The sequence below is a fragment of the Caretta caretta genome, chromosome 1, assembly GCF_965140235.1.
Source record: "Caretta caretta isolate rCarCar2 chromosome 1, rCarCar1.hap1, whole genome shotgun sequence".
NCBI classification, from domain to species: domain Eukaryota; kingdom Metazoa; phylum Chordata; order Testudines; family Cheloniidae; genus Caretta; species Caretta caretta.
In genome coordinates, this window is record NC_134206.1 from 223,641,141 (window position 1) to 223,663,191 (window position 22,051).

At 42.7% G+C, this 22,051-nt stretch overlaps 1 protein-coding gene across 8 annotated transcripts in view; it reads right to left on the reverse strand.

Annotated features, from left to right (window-relative positions):
• FAR2 (fatty acyl-CoA reductase 2) overlaps positions 1-22,051 on the reverse strand; it is a 225,639-nt gene that overhangs the window by 193,489 nt on the left and 10,099 nt on the right. The window contains exon 2 of one of the 8 annotated variants that reach the window (XM_048824031.2): positions 9,447-9,501. The exons of the other annotated variants lie outside the window; for them this stretch is intronic. The gene's annotated coding sequence lies outside the window, so the exon portion shown is untranslated. The remainder of the gene's footprint in view (positions 1-9,446; positions 9,502-22,051) is intronic. 8 annotated transcript variants of the gene reach the window in all.

Sequence of the window (22,051 nt, forward strand, 5' to 3'; positions counted from 1 at the left end):
GTCAATTTGTCTACCTTCTTACTATTTTGTAGTTATATAGCGTGCCCTTATGAAAGGTTAGACTGTAATTCAGGATGTATACCCGTGCAAGGGAATAAGGATCTACTATATCCCTGTGTGGGCTATCCAGAACAAATGGGTGGGGAATTATGGATAATGGATGGAGTCTTGGATCCACCTCCTAACACACACCAGCCAGCATAACTGTGCAGTCACAGTTCTATAATTTGGGGGGTTCTATAATTTGCTGCTGGTACAGATCCTCCCAAAGGAAGGGAAGACAGGGAGGAATTTGGGCCTAGGAGAGGTGTTTCTGAAGCACACTGCCTCCTGGGGTTTTTGGGGTGGTGCATGTTACTCCTCACCCTTAAGGCACAATCTCGACCTAGTGCTTTAAGGGGGTGATGTAAATACCTATATTTAAATCAAGATAATTGAAGGACGATTATAACAGAATTCCATGTACCTGCAAGCACACACTAGATCAGGGATTGGCAACCTTTGGCATGTGGCCCGACAGGGTAAGCCCCCTGGCAGGCCGGGCCAGTTTGTTTACCTGCCACGTCTGCAGGTTCGGCCAATTGCAGCTCCCGCTGGCCACAGTTCGCCGCTCCAGGCTAATGGGGGCTGCGGGAAGCGGTGGCCAACAACCCTCGGGCCGCGTGCCAAAGACTGCCGTCCCTGCACTAGATTTTGTTCTGCAATCTACATGGCAAGAACATTTGAGTACTACACTTTGCAACCACCAAAGTCATTGCAGGTTTGCATTACAGCACAATCTTTAATTATACAATCATTGTTAATTCATAGTCCAGTAGCACTGAGAGACCCTAGTCAGGAAGGAGGCCCTGTGGTGAAAGGCACTGTACAAACAACATAACTTTGCTTACTATTTTTCCGTAAGACCCCTTGCCCCAATTCTGTCACCCTGGCTCACGTTGTACACAATGAAGTCAATGAAACAACTCACAAAGCAACGTACTACTAAATGTCAATAAGGATGTCAAATCTGGATGCCCAGTACACACGATGGATGATGTTCAGAGATTGAAACAGCTATTCAATATTTCTCTTAGTGTCATCATGTAGGTGCTCTATGTTTCATATAATGCACTCCATCCAATGCTTGCCCTAAATGAGGGAAGGATCCTTCAGACCCAAATGACCAAGTTTAGGAAAGAATGAAGGTTTGATCATCTGTACCCCAGTTTTATTCATTACATAATCCTGCCTCATTCACATTCAAGTCTGCACTCTTTCCAAATCAGAGCCCTTCCTGGGCTTGGAACACACATGCCAAATTTCAATCTGAAGGGGGAAAGCTTGACAAAGTTGTAAAGATCTGAAAATGAGCCTTTTGAATAAAAAATGCTTGTACAATATAAGTAGGGCCCTACCAAATTCACGGCCATGAAAAACACACCACAGACAATGACATCTGGTCTCCTCCTGTGAAATCGGGTCTTGTGTGCGCTTTTACCCTATACTAAACAGATTTCAGAGGGGAGACCAGCGTTTCTCAAATTGCGGGTCCTGATCCAAAGGGCAGTTGCAAGAGGGTTGGAAGGTTATTTTATGGGGGGGTCCCAGTATTACCACTCTTACTTCTGTGCTGCTGCCTTCAGAGCTGGGCGGCCACAGAGCGGCAGCTGTTGGCTGGGTGCCCAGCTCTGAAGGCAGTGCCCCGCCATCAGTGGTGCAGAAGTAAGGGTGGCAATACCAGACCATGTCATCCTTATTTCTGTGCTGCTGCTGGCAGCGGTTCTGCCTTCAGAGCTGGGATCCTGGCCAGCAGCCGCCGCTCTCCAGCTGCCCAGCTCTAAGGCAGTGCCACCTCCAGCAGCAGCGCAGAAGTACAGGTAGTGATATCGCAACCCCCCCTACAATAATCTTGCGGCTCCCCCATCCGCAACTCCTTTTTGGGTCAGAGCCCTACAATTATAGCACCATGAAATTTTAGGTTTAAATGGCTGAAATCATGAACATTTATGATTTTTTAAATCCTATGACTGTGAAATTGACCAAAATGGACCGTGAATTTGGTAGAGCCCTAAATATAAGCAACAAGCATCACAGTGTACTCTGGCTATAAGTCCTTCAAATAAAGCTATGTAACGAGAGGCTGCACAGTTTAATCACACAAGAGTCAAGCCAGGAAGAAGATAAAACTGGACATGCAGCATTAACTCAATCCGTTTGCTTCCTATTTTATCACATGACACCAGACATTTTTTTCTACAATTATTCAAACAGGTCATAAGAATCATCAGTTTTTAATCAGGTTTTTTTTTCCCATTCCTCCACAGCACTGCTGGACAGCACTGAATTGGCACTCAAATTGATTTGGTTCTTACAATCAACACCTTTCTGGGTTTGTTTTTTTTCCTCAGCAGAGAAGGGGACAGATTCTAAGTACTTGGACCAGGGACTATTATTTATGAAGTGTAATGGTGCTTAGCACAATAGAGCTCCAACAAAGCTGAGGCCTGTTGCTACCACAGTATAATTATAAGTAACCATAAAAAATGAAAAAGTGGAGAGTAATCCCCTGCTCCCATGGGGAAATTCTTGGAATGTTTCATTTTCCCAATGGAGAGGGAACTTTATTGTGCATCTAGTGCAATGTTCTTCCTTCCAGGATCAGATTACACAGGATTTGTTCTCAAGATGCAAGAAGCAAGATGCTAACAGAAAGAGCAGACAATTAAAATGTAAAATCCTTAAGTAAAATTCTAAAGGGAGGGGAGATAAATTTCATGGGGAATCTTATTGCTTGCATTTGAAACTCCTGAGAGCTTGACTTTGTAAGCTCAACACTCTTTTAAACACAGGATTTTTTAAGGTAATATAATAATAAACTACAAGTGACAATAGCATTTGGATATATAAATTAAGATACACTTTAAAAAAAAAGTGTCTTAACTGTGTCTTCCCATTATTTCAGATGTTTGGAGGTAATCCTACCTCCAAATTTCCTGACTGATTTGTCTATTTATTGTTTACTACAGTATTCTCATACAGATTTCTCTGCTTATGTTTCCGTTAGATATTTTAGTCTTAACTTCACCCACATGGAGTTCCATGCCTGGATATGTTAATAATGAATGACATTATTTTACTGAGCTACCAGTTTTGGTGTGTGTGCTTGCTTTGGAAAAAAAGACAATACAAACAACAAAACAGAATCCAAATTAAAATTAAAAAATGCTAACATACAAATATAAAACACATTTATCTTTCCCACCAGTGAGGGCCTGAAGCCACACAACCTTGAGATGTGATTGCCTCAGAATCGCAAGATGAAGTTCCCTTGTAGATCCAACTGGACCGCATGTTTCCTGTTGAACCAGTCCTATAGTAACATTGTGCATAGTTCAACAGCGGCTGCCTTTTTACCCCAGAAGTGACTGTATTTGGCAGTACATGAAGCAATTCCTGATGTATAAAATGCTCTGGGATGAAAGTTATTACAGTTAATGAATGGTACTATAAGATAATATTTCTTTTATCTCCTCACCTGAGTTTTTCAATATGCTAATTATCTACAGCCCAAATCTGCAAAAAGAAAAGGAGTACTTGTGGCACCTTAGAGACTAACCAATTTATTTGAGCATGAGCTTTCGTGAGCTACAGCTCACTTCATCGGATGCATACCATGGAAACTGCAGCAGACTTTATATACATACAGAGATCATAAAACAATACCTCCTCCCACCCCACTGTCCTGCTGGTAATAGCTTATCTAAAGTGATCATCAAGTTGGGCCATTTCCAGCACAAATCCAGGTTTTCTCACCCTCCACCCCCCCACACACAAACTCACTCTCCTGCTGGTAATAGCCCATCCAAAGTGACAACTCTCTACACAATGTGCATGATAATCAAGGTGGGCCATTTCCTGCACAAATCCAGGTTCTCTCACCCCCTCACCCCCCTCCAAAAACCACACACACAAACTCACTATCCTGCTGGTAATAGCTCATCCAAACTGACCACTCTCCAAGTTTAAATCCAAGTTTAACCAGAACGTCTGGGGACGGGGTAGGAAAAAACAAGGGGAAATAGGCTACCTTGCATAATGACTTAGCCACTCCCAGTCTCTATTTAAGCCTAAATTAATAGTATCCAATTTGCAAATGAATTCCAATTCAGCAGTTTCTCGCTGGAGTCTGGATTTGAAGTTTTTTTGTTTTAAGATAGCGACCTTCATGTCTGTGATTGCGTGACCAGAGAGACTGAAGTGTTCTCCGACTGGTTTATGAATGTTATAATTATTGACATCTGATTTGTGTCCATTTATTCTTTTACGTAGAGACTGTCCAGTTTGACCAATGTAAATGGCAGAGGGGCATTGCTGGCACATGATGGCATATATCACATTGGTGGATGTGCAGGTGAACGAGCCTCTGATAGTGTGGCTGATGTTATTAGGCCCTGTGATGGTGTCCCCTGAATAGATATGTGGGCACAGTTGGCAACGGGCTTTGTTGCAAGGATAAGTTCCTGGGTTAGTGGTTCTGTTGTGTGGTATGTGGTTGTTGGTGAGTATTTGCTTCAGGTTGCGGGGCTGTCTGTAGGCAAGGACTGGTCTGTCTCCCAAGATTTGTGAGAGTGTTGGGTCATCCTTTAGGATAGGTTGTAGATCCTTAATAATGCGTTGGAGGGGTTTTAGTTGGGGGCTGAAGGTGACGGTTAGTGGCGTTCTGTTATTTTCTTTGTTAGGCCTGTCCTGTAGTAGGTAACTTCTGGGAACTCTTCTGGCTCTATCAATCTGTTTCTTCACTTCCGCAGGTGGGTATTTTAGTTGTAAGAAAGCTTGACAGAGATCTTGTAGGTGTTTGTCTCTGTCTGAGGGGTTGGAGCAAATGCGGTTGTATCGCAAAGCTTGGCTGTAGACGATGGATCGTGTGGTGTGGTCAGGGTGAAAGCTGGAGGCATGTAGGTAGGAATAGCGGTCAGTAGGTTTCCGGTATAGGGTGGTGTTTATGTGACCATTGTTTATTAGCACTGTAGTGTCCAGGAAGTGGATCTCTTGTGTGGACTGGACCAGGCTGAGGTTGATGGTGGGATGGAAGTTGTTGAAATCATGGTGGAATTCCTCAAGGGCTTCTTTTCCATGGGTCCAGATGATGAAGATGTCATCAATATAGCGGTCACTTTGGATGAGCTATTACCAGCAGGAGAGTGAGTTTGTGTGTGTATGGGGGTGGGGGGGGGGGTGAGAAAACCTGGATTTGTGCTGGAAATGGCCCACCTTGATTATCATGCACATTGTAGGGAGAGTGGTCATTTTGGATGAGCTATTACCAGCAGGATAGTGAGTTTGTGTGTGTGGTTTTTGGAGGGGGGTGGAGGGGTGAGAGAACCTGGATTTGTGCAGGAAATGGCCCACCTTGATTATCATGCATATTGTGTAGAGAGTTGTCACTTTGGATGGGCTATTACCAGCAGGAGAGTGAGTTTGTGTGTGGGGGGGTGGAGGGTGAGAAAACCTGGATTTGTGCTGGAAATGGCCCAACTTGATGATCACTTTAGATAAGCTATTACCAGCAGGACAGTGGGGTGGGAGGAGGTATTGTTTTATGATCTCTGTATGTATATAAAGTCTGCTGCAGTTTCCACGGTATGCATCCGATGAAGTGAGCTGTAGCTCACGAAAGCTTATGCTCAAATAAATTGGTTAGTCTCTAAGGTGCCACAAGTACTCCTTTTCTTTTTGCGAATACAGACCAACACGGCTGTTACTCTGAAGCCCAAATCTGAAGTCCTTACTCAGCAAAACTGCCATAAATACAATGGGAAGGAAAGGTGGAAACTCTCAGACCATATCAGAAGTTTTACCAAACCAATTAAAAACACCCTAACTGTCCGAACAGCTCAGGAAATACAAACACAAATACAAATATAACTGAAGCCTAAATGCAAATACTTCACCCTGCAAAGACCACTGCTAGTCTATTCAGCTTTTTGACTTTAACGTCAAATACCTGATTGCAGAGATGGAGAAGCAGAGAGACTGAGATGGCAAAGAGCAAGCAGGGGATGAGCAATTAAAGTTTTACTGAGACTAAAAGCCAACAACTACACAAACAAAAGAGTTGGTGACTTATTTACAACCTGTAGCAAGTACTACAGGAAGTAAATAAGCCTGAGTTTATTTTTGCACTATCACCCTGATTCTATTTATCACACTAAAGTAGCCGTGGTATATAGAACATTTCTCCTGGGTTCCCCGCAGCTATCACAGCTCAAAGGGTGAGCAATTGTGACAGCCGCCATCTTGACTCACATACCAGAAATTAAAGCAGGGATCTCCAGAGCTAAATCATGAGCTGCTACATCTCTGGCTAGGGTTGTAACAGGTTTTATGGACTGGGCACAGAGGAGGGCCTGTACTTTATGCTCATCAGGGGTTTACACAGTTCCCACCACCCATTTGCACTGGTACCATGCCTCCTGTAACAATTACTCCTTCTGTCCTGGGAGGGTGTCCATTCCTAGCCACCAGACAAAGCAATGGAGAACTACACACCTTAATACCATTGCACATTTCCAGCACACACCTACGGCTCCCCAGGAGTTTTTGGTAACTTAGCCCCTCCAAAAGGCTAGCAGAGGGGCACAGAGATGAAATCGCATTAATACTGAAATCCCAGCATGTGCTATGAGACACAGGATGAAACCACCTGGCCAAACGTCAGAACATTGTCAAAGGACTAGATCTGGATGGTCCCATTTCTGAATAACGGTGAATTATTTATTCGGCGGTGGCACTTTATTAAAACTCGCTTCCACTCCTCAGGAGCAGCCTCTGGTTCACTTGAAATTTCTAAAAAGTAATCTTGTACTTGTAGATCCAAACATTGTCCAGGATTAAAAATCAGGAAGACAACATGACAGACCAAATTACTATATTTTCATAATTCCAAATTGAAAACTGAGTTTCCTGAAGGATTTTTACTTCTGTGTAATTCCACTTAAAAATGAGTGAAATGCTGACTTGCTACTGAGAAAAGAGGGAGTAGAGAAAAAAAACCAACAGTATCTGAAGCACAGCTTGTGAAACTAATATTTAAATGTTCCTATAGAGTTGTTCAGTCTCAGAAAAGAAGTCTAAGGGGAGGCATGGCAATATAAAAAGAGTACAGGCATTAATTGTTCTCATTAGTCAATGAAAATATCATAAGTAGTGCTGGGTTTAAAATGAAGTAGGGAAAATTTAAGGAAGTTAGGGAAAGTATTGCCTTAGTATATTTCCACTTTTGGGATGAATCCCCAGAGTCCTGTAGGCCTCTTTCACTCTAGGGAAGGTTTAATTCCCCAGAGGACAGAAGATTCACTCAGCTGAAATAAGGCAGTATCTATGGCCTGTCTCTGTAACGTAACTTTTGGAAATAAATGGACTTGCCACTTGGGATTTCAGTGCACACTTTTATACAGCACTGCTCTCATGCCTTTGCTTCCAGATCAGATGCTTGGTTTGGCAGGGCAGTTTTACAATCACCATTTAAATAGAACTGTTCATCCCACCTTCCTGGGGGTTGTACCACTAGCCACTTTCTCACACGAGAGAGAACATGCTAGGTGAAAAATACTGAAGTGTTTTACAGATCCAAAATGCTACAGGTTTGACAGGCAAACTCTTTGGCAAATGTTTTTTTATCTCCCTACTCAAAGAACACACCAGGAAGTTGTTAGATATATGACTTGCAAGCTCCTCCACTTAGGACACATTGCGAGACGGTTAAATCATGTAATTCAAGAAGCAGTAATGTGTCAACAAATAGCACTCATTTTAACCTACAAATCAAATGGACGTGTATAAGCAACTGAAGTTGCGCAAAACCTACTTTCTGAAACCCAAAACTCACCAGGGTGAGGAGAAGAGAGAAAGAGCTCAAGATCTGTTCAATAATCAGAAGTTCACAGTATAAACACTCATTTGGCTAATATTGCTAAAATATCATTATACTAGCAATAAACTTAAGTTACCTAGAACAGAAACATTTGCTATACAGAATGGCACAAAAATCTCTTCTCTCTCCATTCAGTCTCTCTGGCTCTCCTTAGCCAAATTTGTTAGCTATAATATCACATGAGTCGCTCTAGCATAGGTTCCAGAAAGGTTCCTGCTTTACAGGAAAACAGATGCCTTTGTTTCCCTAACAGACCCAACTGTTGTATCCACATCAGCAGTTCAGGAACCCATTACAAGACCTTCTCAAACTAGTTGTGTGGGGCCTTCTTTCACCAGGCACCCAACCTAATGGACCATAAGTCACCTCTTCTTGCACATTCCACTTCCCCTAAAAGAAACAGCTTCTTTCCTCCCAGTCTGGTTTTAAGGGGCCCACAGCTCCTAATGTAACACTTATGGTATTAACCCTTGTGTTGGCAAGTCTCAAGAGGGTCTTCCCCAGAATGAACAGAAAAGGCATATAAATTTTGCCCGGACTCATCAACAAACAGGTTATGCTAGAATGAAGTCACATGGAGTTTAAGATGCATTGGAACCATAAATTCATTTCAACATCTACACCATTTTTTTCAGGTATAGCCAAATAACTATAAAAAAAGCTTACCGCTACCACAGTGTTACCAACTTTCATTATTTTATCATGAGTCTTGTGATATTTCCTGTTTTTCTTAAAGTACCCGCTCCTGGAGCCCTGTGATTACATGAGGATCTTGCCTTTCATTAAGTTTCTAGCACTCATGGTTCCAGATAAAAGCTTGAAAATGTGACCACTGCCATGAAGGATCAAGAACCAGAAGGTGAATGAGAAGAACCCAAAATTTATTACTGTTTTACAGTCTCATGATTTTGGGGGCCTGATTCATGACCATTTGGAACTGGCAAGACTGGGATTATTAGATAGTGAATATTCAAGGTGGGCTCCCTCCTGAAGCTTTTATTCAAAATGAGCAGGAGGTTTTTTTGAGTAAGGGCTCCAGAAGTGGAACCCTTTATTCATAGGCCATTTGCGGGGGGTGTCCTTTAATTAAACAAACAATTTATAGTTGGCATCTTTTTAATCAAATGAATGTTTACTACCCAATGGTATTTACTAAATATTTGATACTTAGAAAAAGAAAAAAAAATGGCAAAAAACCCAACTATTGCAGGTTATAAATTTAATATTTTAATGGACCCCACTGAATGAGTCACCAAATACAAATACAATCACAGACTGCATGCTACTGTATTTCTCAGGTCTAAACGAACTACGTTTTATTGACATTTGCAGATAATACAAGACAATTTTTGGGTAGTAAACCCAGCATTTACCAACAGTCAGGACTGTAGACTTCCTTCATTGGCATTTTAAATTGTTCTGTCAGCCTCACTAGTTATATTACTCAATATTCATAATTTCCAGATTTAATATGCCAACAGAATCTAACAAAAAACAATAGAAACTTTGTCTTTGAACTTTACCAAATTACCTTTCTGCAGTTCAGTTTCTCAGCAGCCTGGAGAGTTCTCTGTTCTGCACTCCATCTAGTCTCAGAAGGCAATAGGAATGCAGGTTACTGGCATATCACATATCCCTTTTTTTGAGTACTTCTGAAAACAAACCAACCATTTTGCAAGACCAACTCATAACACAGGAACTATGGAAAGCAAGTAAAATTCTACCTACACAATCATAGCTTTTGAAGGACTAGTTGTATTAACTTTGATCAAATTCATGAGTTTAGAAAGGACATTGTTTATCCACTAAGGAGTGAAAAGTCTCTTTACAATTATGAAGTGACAAACTCCTACATACAGACACACATTTGTTTCCTTCCCTAAAAGATTTTCTTCCTCAGCACACAAGTTTGGTTTTTGTAAAGTTGCACACAAGTGCTCTGCCACTGTCATTTTTTTTATTTTTAAACCACATTGTAACACGCATGAGATCCTCATCTGATGTAAAACAGTGTACCTCCTATGCACTAATTTACATCATCGGAAGATCTGACCTGTTATTTGTAAAATAAAATATAATATAATATATTATCCTAGAAAACTGAAAGGGGTTATAAAGTGGGGAAGAGGGTGTCAAGGTTCCTCCCCCACTCTGAACTCTAGGGTACAGATGCGGGGACCTGCATGAAAACCTCCTAAGCTTACTTTCACCAGCTTAGGTTAAAACTTCCCTAAAGTACAAATTAATTTTATCCTTTGTCCTTGGAATAACCACTACCAACACCAAACTCTAACTGGGTTTACTGGGAAACGTAGTTTGGACACGTCTTTCCCCCCAAAATCCTCCCAACCCTTGCACCCCACTTCCTGGGAAAGGTTTGGTAAAAATCCTCACCAATTTGCATAGGTGATCACGGACCCAAACCCTTGGATCTGAGAACAATGAAAAAGCATTCAGTTTTCTTACAAGAAGACTTTTAATAGAAATAGAAGTAAATAGAAGTAAAGGAATCACCCCTGTAAAATCAGGATGGTAGATACCTTACAGGGTATTCAAAACATAGAGAATCCCTCTAGGCAAAACCTTAAGTTACAAAAAAGACACAGACAGAGATAGTCATTCTATTCAGCACAATTCTTTTCTCAGCCATTTAAAGAAATCATAATCTAACACATACCTAGCTAGATTATTTACTAAAAGTTCTAAGACTCCATTCCTGGTCTATCCCCGGCAAAAGCAGCATATAGGCAGACCCAGACCCTTTGTTTCTCTCCCTCCTCCCAGCTTTTGAAAGTATCTTGTCTCCTCATTGGTCATTTTGGTCAGGTGCCAGTGAGGTTACCTTTAGCTTCTTAACCCTTTACAGGTGAGAGGATTTTTCCTCTGGCCAGGAGGGATTTTAAAGGGGTTTACCTTTCCCTTTATATTTATGACAGGGGGTCATGTGTGGGCCTCACAAGCTCCAGAACCCATATTAATCATGGTTCTGTACATATGAGTAGTACGCACTAACAAGGAGCTTTGTAACACCTAATGGTCATGTTCTGGTGTTTTTAGAGGTTTCCACTAAGACCATGTGATAACAAAAGAGAAATTATGGATCACTTTGCCACTTTTTTATAACCTTCTACTCTTGCAACAATCTTCTGCAGCGGTCCAATACATACTGATGTGTACAAGTGTATCTAATAGCTTTGGAAGACTCACATAGTTTCCACCACTAAACACACTGCAATCAGCTTTGTTACAAATATGGAGGCTAGAAAAGCCACCAATGTGATGTGACATCCATGCGCTGTAATCTCTCTCTCTCCTCCAGAGACCAGTGATTTCAATTCTATTCTACATATTATTATGGCAGTGTATTTTATTCTCTCTTTATGGGCTAGGAAACTAAACACTAGTTTCTTTCTCTCTCACTGAACCATGACACATAGTACACTTCAGGGAATGATCAACCAAGTTCCATCCCGTGGTTTTCACTCACCTCTCTATAGTTCCTTGACACTTTCCTCAATGGGAACATGATCCTATTCCCTCTCTCTACTCTTGCTTCCCTGAAGACACTTGGGCATGATGCACCCAAGAGGACTGCTGAAAAAAAATCATTCTCCTTAGGCAGAAAGCCACTTCAATAAACCACCCAGCTCCCCGATCCCCAGATCCAAGCAGCTCTCATGTTAAAAGGTCAGTCGCAAACCAGGTCCCAGAGCAGATTGTACTGCTAGTGAAGTTAACAGGCCAGTCATAATTATGCTATTTGAACCAACTTGGAGGGACAAAACAGGGTAGGATTTAAATTTATTTTGATGCTATAGATAAGATTCTCCACCATTCATTGGGGCAAACTCTTCTGGATCTTGGAGGCTGGACCATCCAGTGACGTTTCAAAGAGAAAACAAGAAAATACGTAGCACCAACTAAGCTTATGCATTTCTTCCCATCACAAGGATTCTGGGCTTGTGATCAAACCTTGACCACTCACCAATATATGGTCTCTGTTACCTCCTGTGCTGTAGCAACAGTTACACAGGCATTACACAATGTATTCTGTTGAGTCAGTAACAGATTATAAGAACCATAACTAAAAATGTAATATTTAAGGCTCAGATTCAAATATCCCTGCTCCGGTTGAGTAGTATCTTCCTCTACCAGTAATCCTACTGCAGCAAATATTTACATTGACATTAATGACAGTGGAACTACTCATAAAGTAAGGCACCATGCAGCCTGAGCAAAGCAATCAGAGTTTGCCTCTTGATGACACATCTTTAAGTCCCAAACAGGATCATTAGAACATTTCTACTCTCCAGGTGCTAATTTGCTTCCTGTATTTATCCAGCCAGTTATGATGCATTCAATTAAAATCCATGATTGGCTTTCTTCAAGAGTTACAGCACATTTGAGCATGGACACTTTTCCCACAAAAATTACGAGGCTCAAATTTACTAATCAAATGGTCCCTAGCAGATTATTTTCTCTATGAAATCTACATACACTCTACCCAACATGTCAAGCTAATATCTGTCCCCACAGTAACATAGCCAAGTCCATAATTATTCCCTTGTAAAACTATCCAACTGTTGTGACAGTGAGAGACACATGCACACCAACAGTGTTTCTCAGGGAAACCACTCTAACCGCTGAATAGCCTTACAGCTAAGACGATAAGCTTTAACCAATATATGAAATCCTGAGACACAAGAATGACGAATGCATTTCTTTTCTGGTGACAACTTCCCAGACCATCATTAGAAAAAGCTGTCTTGATATAAATGATTTTGCTGAACTGAAATCTAGTTTATGGTGCATTTTTTTCCAGATTTATCTAACTACCCTTGACATTCAGCTGTTCACTTCCTCAGTAAATAGTTCTACAGATACAGATATATATTTATTTTATAGTTTTTAAGGGCAACAGCAACGTTTACAGTTATTTCTCTCCAAACCACAGAAATGTCACTATGGTGATATAAACCATAGGAAATCCACATTGACTCAAAATGTCGTTTTTGCATATTACAACTTCACCTCTGGCAGAGTTTACTAACAGGAAGTTATAGTAAACCAACAGCAAAGCCCAAATTTTTGAGCTAACCAAATGGGTGTAGTCTAGGAAAAGTTAATAGCTGTTACTATACTCACAGAATAAACAGCCTGAACTAGAAAATGAAAGATTGCATGTCAAGTAAAGTTAATGTTTATAGACACAGATTGAGGATCAATGCAGCTAATGCCAGCTATAGTTAAGGGTGCAGAGGGTAAACCAGGATCTTCCAGTCCCAAACCACCTCACCATCAGATCCAGAAGGACCCACCCAGAGCATCAGGCCCAGCAGCTTTCTGTCTCCCATGCCACACATCAGCAACCAAAAGGAGTCCTCACAGCCACTGACATCATCATCATCCATTCAACTGTGAAACCTAGACTCTGGATATCCCTAATTTTTCTCCTCCTGCAACACAGCATTGGTTATCATCCTTCTTCCCCTTGCCCCTCTCCTACCACTTTGACCTTTCTGATACTCAACCTCAATATCCTGGCTTTACATTTTTCATTTCACGGTCCCTCCTTCCCTCTCCCCTCTTTCTCAACACACACTCTCTTTCCTACTATTTGTCTCCCTCTCTTCAACCCCGTACCAAAGAGCCTGTAAGGCCCAGATCCTCAGAAGTATTTAGGTGCTAATGCCCATGGAAGCCATTGAATCTGGGCCTATGTTTTTATAATGTAAATAAAATATTGAATTGACTATCTTAAAGAAAAAACAAACAAACAAACAAACACCTGAACTATCAATATGGTTGGCTATCACCACCCTGACAACTCTGCATATCTTTCTTCCCACCGTTTTTTGTCCTTACAGATTATAAAATAATTGGAGTGAGGACCGTGTAACCCTGTACATTTGTACAGCATGTAGCACATGTAAGGTGCTACCACAAGAATTACCAATAAATAATATAGTTGTTAAGCTTAAAGCAACATGATTCAGGTTCTCATTTTTCCCATTATATTTTAAACATGTTTTCACCACAGACATTACATGTTGAAAGGACACTCAGATGCTTTTAAAGGTTAATTGACATTAACATAAAAATGGTGGAGCCTGAAGGGTAACAAGGTCTTGCATGTGGCAAACATTCAAGATGATATTGAGAAGCACCATGTTGCTTGAAATAGTATTTTTAGATGAGATGTAAAATTGATGTCCTACCCATTTTGTTGTTGTTAAAAATCTCATGGCAGTGACCATTGTGCACAGTAGGCATGTTATAACCCAGCTGTCCAGGCCAAAATCCATATTGGATAATCACATTCTGCCGAAAGGGTTCCTTTGGAGTTTTAAAGAGACAAAGTGTCCCACATTTCATCTCACACAGTTCCTAAGTGCTGCCATTCTAGATACTTTTTGGTATTCTGTAAGCAATACCTGGAACAGGAATCCTCTCTCTCTCATTCTGCAGCTCAGTTTGCAAGAGAAGAATCTTTACCTTCCCTCCAAACACCCCATTTCAAAACATTCCATTCTGAAGAACACCACAGGGTGACCAGATTGCAAGAGTGAAATATCAGGACACATTGGGCGAGCGGGGGAGTGGGGGGGGGAGGGACGGACACAGCCCCAGGAAGCTGCAAGAGAGGTGTACGGCCCCTGCTGCAGCCCGCACCACAATCCACGGGGCAAGGACTCAAGATCCCAGCTCCAGCCCCCAGCAAAAGCCATGGGGCCAGGGGCACAGGTTTCTCCTCCCTCCCTCCTCACAGCCCCATCAGGGCCCTTCCCCACAGCCCCACCACCACAACTAAACAATGCCCCACACAGACCCCCACTGCCCTGACACACAAAGATCTCCCGCATTGCCCAGCACCCCCCAACAGGATCCCACTGCCTACCACCCCAAAACACACAAACCTCTCCCACTGCCCAGCACCCTCCACACCATCACTCCCCAGCACCGCACATACACCTCCCAGACACTCACTCTATCACACCCTGCCCCCTTCCCTGGCCACTCACCAGCCCTGCTAGGAGGTCTCTGGCTCCTAGGGTCAGAGAGGCGAGGGGGTCTCCAGACTGTCCACGTGCTGCACCTGCCACAAGCGCCAGCTCCGTGGCTCCCATTGGCTGGGAAAAGCGCCAATGGCAGCTGCCGGACCCGCAGAGCGGGGCTTGCAGGTGCTGGCAGCGCACAGAGAGCCTCCTGTCCCTCCCGCCACGACCTTAAGAGCCAGAGGGACCTGCCGGGGGGCGAGGCGGGGAGTCCCAGCGGTGCTTACCTGGGGTGGCTCCCAGGAAGCATCTGGCAGGTCCCTCTGGCTCCTAGGGTTGGGTCAGGTGGGGGGGTGGAGGGCTCTCTGCCCGCTGCCAACGCCTGCAAGCTGCACCCCCACAGCTCTGACTGGGCAGGAAGGAGCCGGTGCAGCACACGGAAACCCCCTCCGCCTCTGTGCCCAGGGGCCGCCTGCACTGTAGGCTCCTGCCGGCAGGCGGGCACCAGGAGCTGCCCCAGGAAGCGCTGCCACACCAGCCCCGGGACTTTGGCTGTGATGGTGAGTGGTCCATCCCCGATATCGAGACAAAGGGCGTCCTGACCGACGTGCGGTCGGGACGCGGGACAAATGGATTAAAATCGGGTCGTCTGGTCACCTTAGACCACCAGCATTGACCAAGCCACTGGCGGTCTGAAGATCAGTTTGTGATCCATCTAGTTAAAACATTGCTGCATGCAGAGGGCAGCACTGAATTAGGAAAACCTAATTCTCTACCACCAATGCACAAAATATCAGACCAACTGGGGACCTCTCTTAGGTAATTATATGGTACCTATTAATATAGCATCTGAGTGCCTCACAATCTTCACCATATTTAGCCTCACGACACTCCTGTGAGGTAGGGAAGTACTAAAATTGTATCGCCGTTTACGGATGGAGAACGGAGGAAGTCTGACATTAAGTGATCTGCCCAAAGTCACAGATGCAGAGCTTGTCTACACAGACAGCACTGCAGCCGTACCACTGTCGCACCTTCGGGAAGATGCTACTATGTCAATGGGAGAACTTCACCCATTGGCATAGCTAATCCACTTCCACAAGAGGCCGTAGTTATGTCGGTGGGAGAAGCTTTCCCATCGACATAGCACTGTCTGCTCTGGGAGTTCAGTCAATATAACTACATCGCTCTGTTTTTTCACACCCTGAGCGATGTAAGTTTTTAGTGTAGACATAGCCATAGTCTGTGACAGAGCAGGAAACAGAACCCAAGTATACCAAGTTCCAGGCTAGAGTTCTAAAAACTGGACCAAGAGCAAAGGACAAAAATACAGGACTCTTGAAATAAAGACACCAAAGAGTTTCAGACAATTCTTATGTCTTCCAAACAGCAGGAACAAAGAGGAAGAACAATACGTCACTTTTTGGCAACTGTTCATTCCTGAACTATAGGAACGAAAACTAGAGGTTTTCACATGTGCTCTGTTAGAAAAGGGTAAAAATAAAAACCAATTTCATTAGTACCAGAAATATCACATAGTGCTGTATATAGAGCCTCCACAATACGTATCTGCTGGCATATAACGTGTATCTGCTACATGCCACTTCATCTGAATCGACCTGAGATTTACTGAGCTTTCCCATACAAAGGAATACAGTGACTACTTGCTTCCAAGTCCACAGAGGGTTGTCACAGGAAGATGACCACAGGAATTAAGTATAGTGCTGCATCAAGCCATCATCACTGACACCTGGTCTTGTACACCTAGAAATTAGATCAACCTAGCTACATTGCTCAGGGCTGTGAAAAAATTTGCACTCTGAGCACCATAGTTAGGCTGACCTAACCCGCAGTGTAGATGCATCCAGGTTGATGGAAGAATTCTCAGCGAAGTGAATTAACTATATCAACCGAAAAACCCCTTCTGTCAACACAAGAAATGTCTACACACTGTACTCCTGGGAGAATTCTGCTCCACTGCGCAAGTGCAGAATTAATGTCCCCCAGAGATTTTTCACCCCCGCAGAATAAGTGATTCCGAAGCTGAGGCAAAGGGAAACCATGAGAGAGGTCACGCTGCAATTACACCTTTCACCCACCAGGGGCTGATGTGGCACAAGCAGACAAGGCAGCTGGCTCACAGGCTGGAGCAGCCAGCCGCGGGGACAGACCAGGCAGAGGCTGCCTTCCTCATAGTGCCCTACCTGCAGGGCCATGTGAGGAGACACAGGATATGGGGGTGGGGTGGGTGAAGGACAGAGCAGGGCTCACAGGGCTGCTGGGGCGTCACACAGACTGGGGGTCATAACGGTTAGTGAGGCGGGGGTCAGACTGGGGCAGGGGCACAGGAGCTAAACGGGTGACAACATTGAGCCAGGGCCTGAATTGGGAGTGGGGGTGCAAGGCCACATTGTGACAGGAGAGTGGGGGATGCAGGGACATATTGGGACAGGGGCAGCCATGCCTGGCTGAATGGGGGTGCAGGGGCGCATGTGGACAGAGGGGAGTGAAGGTGCAGGGGCCACATGGGGACATGTGCAGACGTACCTGACTGAATGGGAGAGGCTAAGGGTCAGCCAGGATCTGCCTGGAGGAGGTTCCCCAACTCCCTAACAATCCCTCCCCGACGGTATACATCTGATGAAGTGAGCTGTAGCTCACGAAAGCTCATGCTCAAATAAATTGGTTAGTCTCTAAGGTGCCACAAGTACTCCTTTTCTTTTTACTTCTCCTATCCACACCCAACAATCCAGGTTCCCTCCCAGGCTCCTTCCCATTAATTACTTCCCTCTCCCTCAGCCCCTCCATTACCACCGACTTACCCAAGCCTTTGCACTGCTTCTGAGGGGTGCGGGACATACATTTCTGTATTGTATGTCCCACACCCTTCAGAAGCAGTGCAAAGGCTTGGGTAAGTCAGGGATAGTTTAAATGAATTATTACTCAGAATTCAGTATTAATATGCCTAGTAAGGAATCTATTTGTCAAAATCATTTCCTGAATCTTTTTTGTTGTCTGTATTGTTACAGACATACTTGCTGACAGGTATTTTTAAATAAATTACCATAATAATTGAAACTGGCATGATTATGTTGTGTTATTTTGAGAAATAAAATGCAGAAATTTGAACATTTTTAAAATACTGTGCACAGAATTTTTAACTTTTTGGCACAGAATTCCCACAAGAGTAACACTGGAGATAGAGTGCTATAGCTGTGCTACTGCAATGTATATATACCAAGTCAGACTTAACAGATTTCCTTCTACCACCTGGCCATGCATGCCTTATTACAGTGAAACAGAACAAGCCATTGCTACTGAAGGGAATAATCATATATACGTTTAACATTTCTCCTTAGAGTATCCGTGAACTTTCTGCATCCCTGCATTCATCCTCTTCAGAGACGAATGTTAATTGCTTACACTGAAGCTGAAGACACATTTGCAAAGTGGAGGCAGTTGTTTACTTGTTTGCATCCTCTGTAGGAGACACTGGTAGCTTTCTGTATCTTCACAGCAGCCTGAGGTCTATCCTGCTTTTAGTAAACCTCACCTTCCTGTAGCTGTATGCAGGAGTATCATTTTTTTCCTCTGCTATGCTACCTCCACTACGGAAGGCCGATAATGCCAATAGTGTTATATGGATAGCAAAAGAAGAGGATAAATGATACAGAATATCCAAGAAGGATCGTATAAGCCGGAAATGTAAAAACCCTACAAGATCATTGAGATCTTCAACTCGTAAGTGCAGGATATAAATACCCTGACAGACGACACAATACATCCATCCACAAGATCATGCAGGACATCTCTGGCCCAACAGAGGAACTCAAATTTTGTTCTTGTATTCATGTTTCTTCAAGGGAATCTCCTAATGGAATTTTGTTGCTTCTACTCAAAACACTAAATTGAACATTCTGTTGCAAACACTACTGTGAAGATGTATTTGCAGTGTACACTAAAGACATGCAATCAACAGCGATGGAGGAGGGCACAAAATACAAAAAGCAAAGGGATTCCATCAAAAAAGTTGTTAGCTTACATCTGACCACCCATTCAGAGCAGACTTCTGAACAGGCAGACAGATGAAACAAAAATGGACACTGTTTTCTAGCTCTTATTCTACAGTCAGGTTCCGTCTAAATCTGCCTTGAAAAAGAAAAGAGGATCAGGTCAGGTAAATGCAACATTGTACAGATGTTTTCTCTTTGTGATGTTCTACATTTTATTATTTGCCATAAAGAGGGAATAATGAAGACATCTTTGCATAGCCACTCACATTACAGATTGAATTGATGTTGACAAGCTTGCCTTGAGCTGGTCTGGTAAAATACCTTTAGACAACTATTCAGGTGGGACAACAGAAGTGAATTCACTTGGAAATCTAAATCTTTCAGCGACTGTGCTGCACTAAGAGGAGAGAGACTATGAAGCAGGCATGAATCTTTGTTGCTGCTAGTTTTTTAACAGTAAGATTTATGGGTGCCATATTTCCTATTTGGAAGATAAGCCACCAGGTTTTGTCCTTTTGACAATGGAAATATAAAGTTATATAAAACCCTGGATGTAGATTCTGTTCCTGATTCTCACTGCACCTTCTGCAGTCATTTACATATGAGCAAAGTGGGTGTGAAATGTTACCTCCCATGGAAGTGGAGAATTCTGGTTTGCCTGCATTTTTACACCAATTCTGCACATATGCTAATGATTATACGCAATACAACGCAGTGGAAAAATCATGCCCTTTAGGTATCAGTTATCAAGAAAACCACTTTCGAAGAATTCAGAGCATCTTGGATAGAAAACACCATGTAAGAGCAATTATTATTTCAGAGCTGCGGATGGGCATGGCAGAGGATTGCATTTGTCAGATACATATTTCACAAAAAGGTGTGTATGGAAGCATCCTATTGATCTACAAATGCAAGGAATTAGCACTACATCAACAAGTGGAATTTATATAAAGCCTTCTAGAACATAGTGCAGTCAAGTAGCCACCCTTTGAGACAATCCTGTAGTTGTGAAGACCTGTACAAAGAACTGGAGAAGAAAAAAAATTACATTAAAAATCCTTAAATAACAAAAGAACTCGTACCGTATGCATGATGCTTAGAAGAATCCTATTTTCTGTTAGCTTGGAACAATCAAAACCCCAATCTGAAGAGCCAACATTTACTCTCTAGCCATCCAACAAACTACTAAACTGCACTTCAATATCCTGGGAGCTCTGACCACTGGGACCAATTTTATTATTCAAATGATTATTTATATAAAGGCTGTTAGTGTAAGCAGCTGTGCAATATGCAAATAAAAACCATGAATGAAAAGAGCAGCAAACCATATCAAAAGGCCTAACATCTAAAATCACAGGAGTACACAAAGAGGCACAGAATTAATTCAAAGTGAAGAGCAGTCCTGATAGCACGATTTCTTTGCAGAGTAGCTTAACTTTCAGAAGTGAGTGGGAGGAGAAGAGAGATTGGCAAACATTAATTGGTAGTGTGACAGACAGCAAAGTTGTCACAAAAATACCCAAATGGGTGAAGTAAACAATAAGCACAGTCAGAAGAGCTTGGGTAGCATGTAGTGAGTGGGAGAAGATGGGCATGTAGGGTGGATTTGTGCAGAGCCTTTCAGGTCAAGACAGGGAACTTGAACTGGTTATGAAGAGAGAAAGGAGGTCAGTGAGGGTATTTGAGAAGGGGAAGAGAGAGATGGTCAGGCTTGTGGCTGAAAGTGAAGAATGACCTCCTTTCCTCTCTGTTTCCTCATAAATGGCACCAAAGAGCAAAAGAGGAGGAAAATTTGCCCACCAGGCTGCTACTTTTCTCAAACTCCTCCTCTGACACTTAGCCAGTTATACTCATTCTGCATTTAAGAAACATGCCCATGGCTTAATTGCACATACACTCAACTCCAAGTGCCTTTTTGGGACCCCACTTGCTGTTCACTGGCATTTACAGGCATGATGCTGAAGGCGAGTTTTTATTTTCAGCTGTAGCTTTTCCATGCTGAATACTCCATGCAGCCAGGATTTTTAAGTACTGGTTAAATCAGATCATCAGCTTTTCCATTGAGGGAAACCACACAACATCTAGGAGTCTTCCTCCTGCCTGAACTCAAGGCAAGGTTTCAAGCACTAAGAAACAGCCGGGTAGCCCGCTCTTCTCATACCCAGCTACTACCTTTGTTGCAACCTTGGTTCAAACTGTGCATTCTCCCCTTACTGCTCTAGGTCCCAGTGAACATTGGCTCTGCCATGTAGAACACATTATGGCCCCGTCTCTTTAGCAATAACACAATTTAAAAAAAAAAAAAACACAGAAAAAAAGAACTACCACAAATTCAAACACTGCTGTGTCACTGCTTACACACACAAGGGGAAGTGGCAATGGCCACATAGTGCATTCCCATCAAGTGAACTGACAACCCTGAATCCATAATGCCAAAGGTCAGCCTCCCCTCCACTCAGAGTATACCCATCAAGATAGCAAGTCTGGGAGAATCTTGCATTGAAATGAGGAACACTAGTAGGCTTCAGGACCAGCTCCAACAAGTCAACTCAGCCAAAGGAAATATACCGTATGTCCCATAGCCCCCCAAAACATCCAAGCCAGTCTTACATGTAGTACAAATGTATGAAAAAGAAAAAAAATATTTTGGCTACAAAATAGTTGCAGGCTCATTTTCTTGTTGACAATCAAATCAGAAATCCAGGCTGACCCTGGACAAGTCATTTATTTAAAGATTTTTTTTCTTTTAAAATATTGTGGATATTTGAACACTGGATAAGATAACAGTGAGGTGAGTTCCTTTAAGAAAGGGGTCTGTATCTGACAGCTTTCAGCAGCACAAGATGCATAAGTTGCCATGGAAATTAAATGTTATTGAACAGCAGAATATTTGTTTTTAAAAGAACTGCGGGTATTGTTCCATGTAAAGGCTAGGATTCTTCCATAAATAAGTACTGGGCTATTATCAGTGCTGGGAAGACGTGTTTCAGAATATTTTTGTGGTGTTATAATATAATTTTAAAGTGAATTTAAGGATAACTAAAAAGACACCCTAGAGACTAAAGTTTTTTATTTATTCCACTTAAATGGTACAGCACAGACAGTAAAAAGAAAAGGAGTACTTGTGG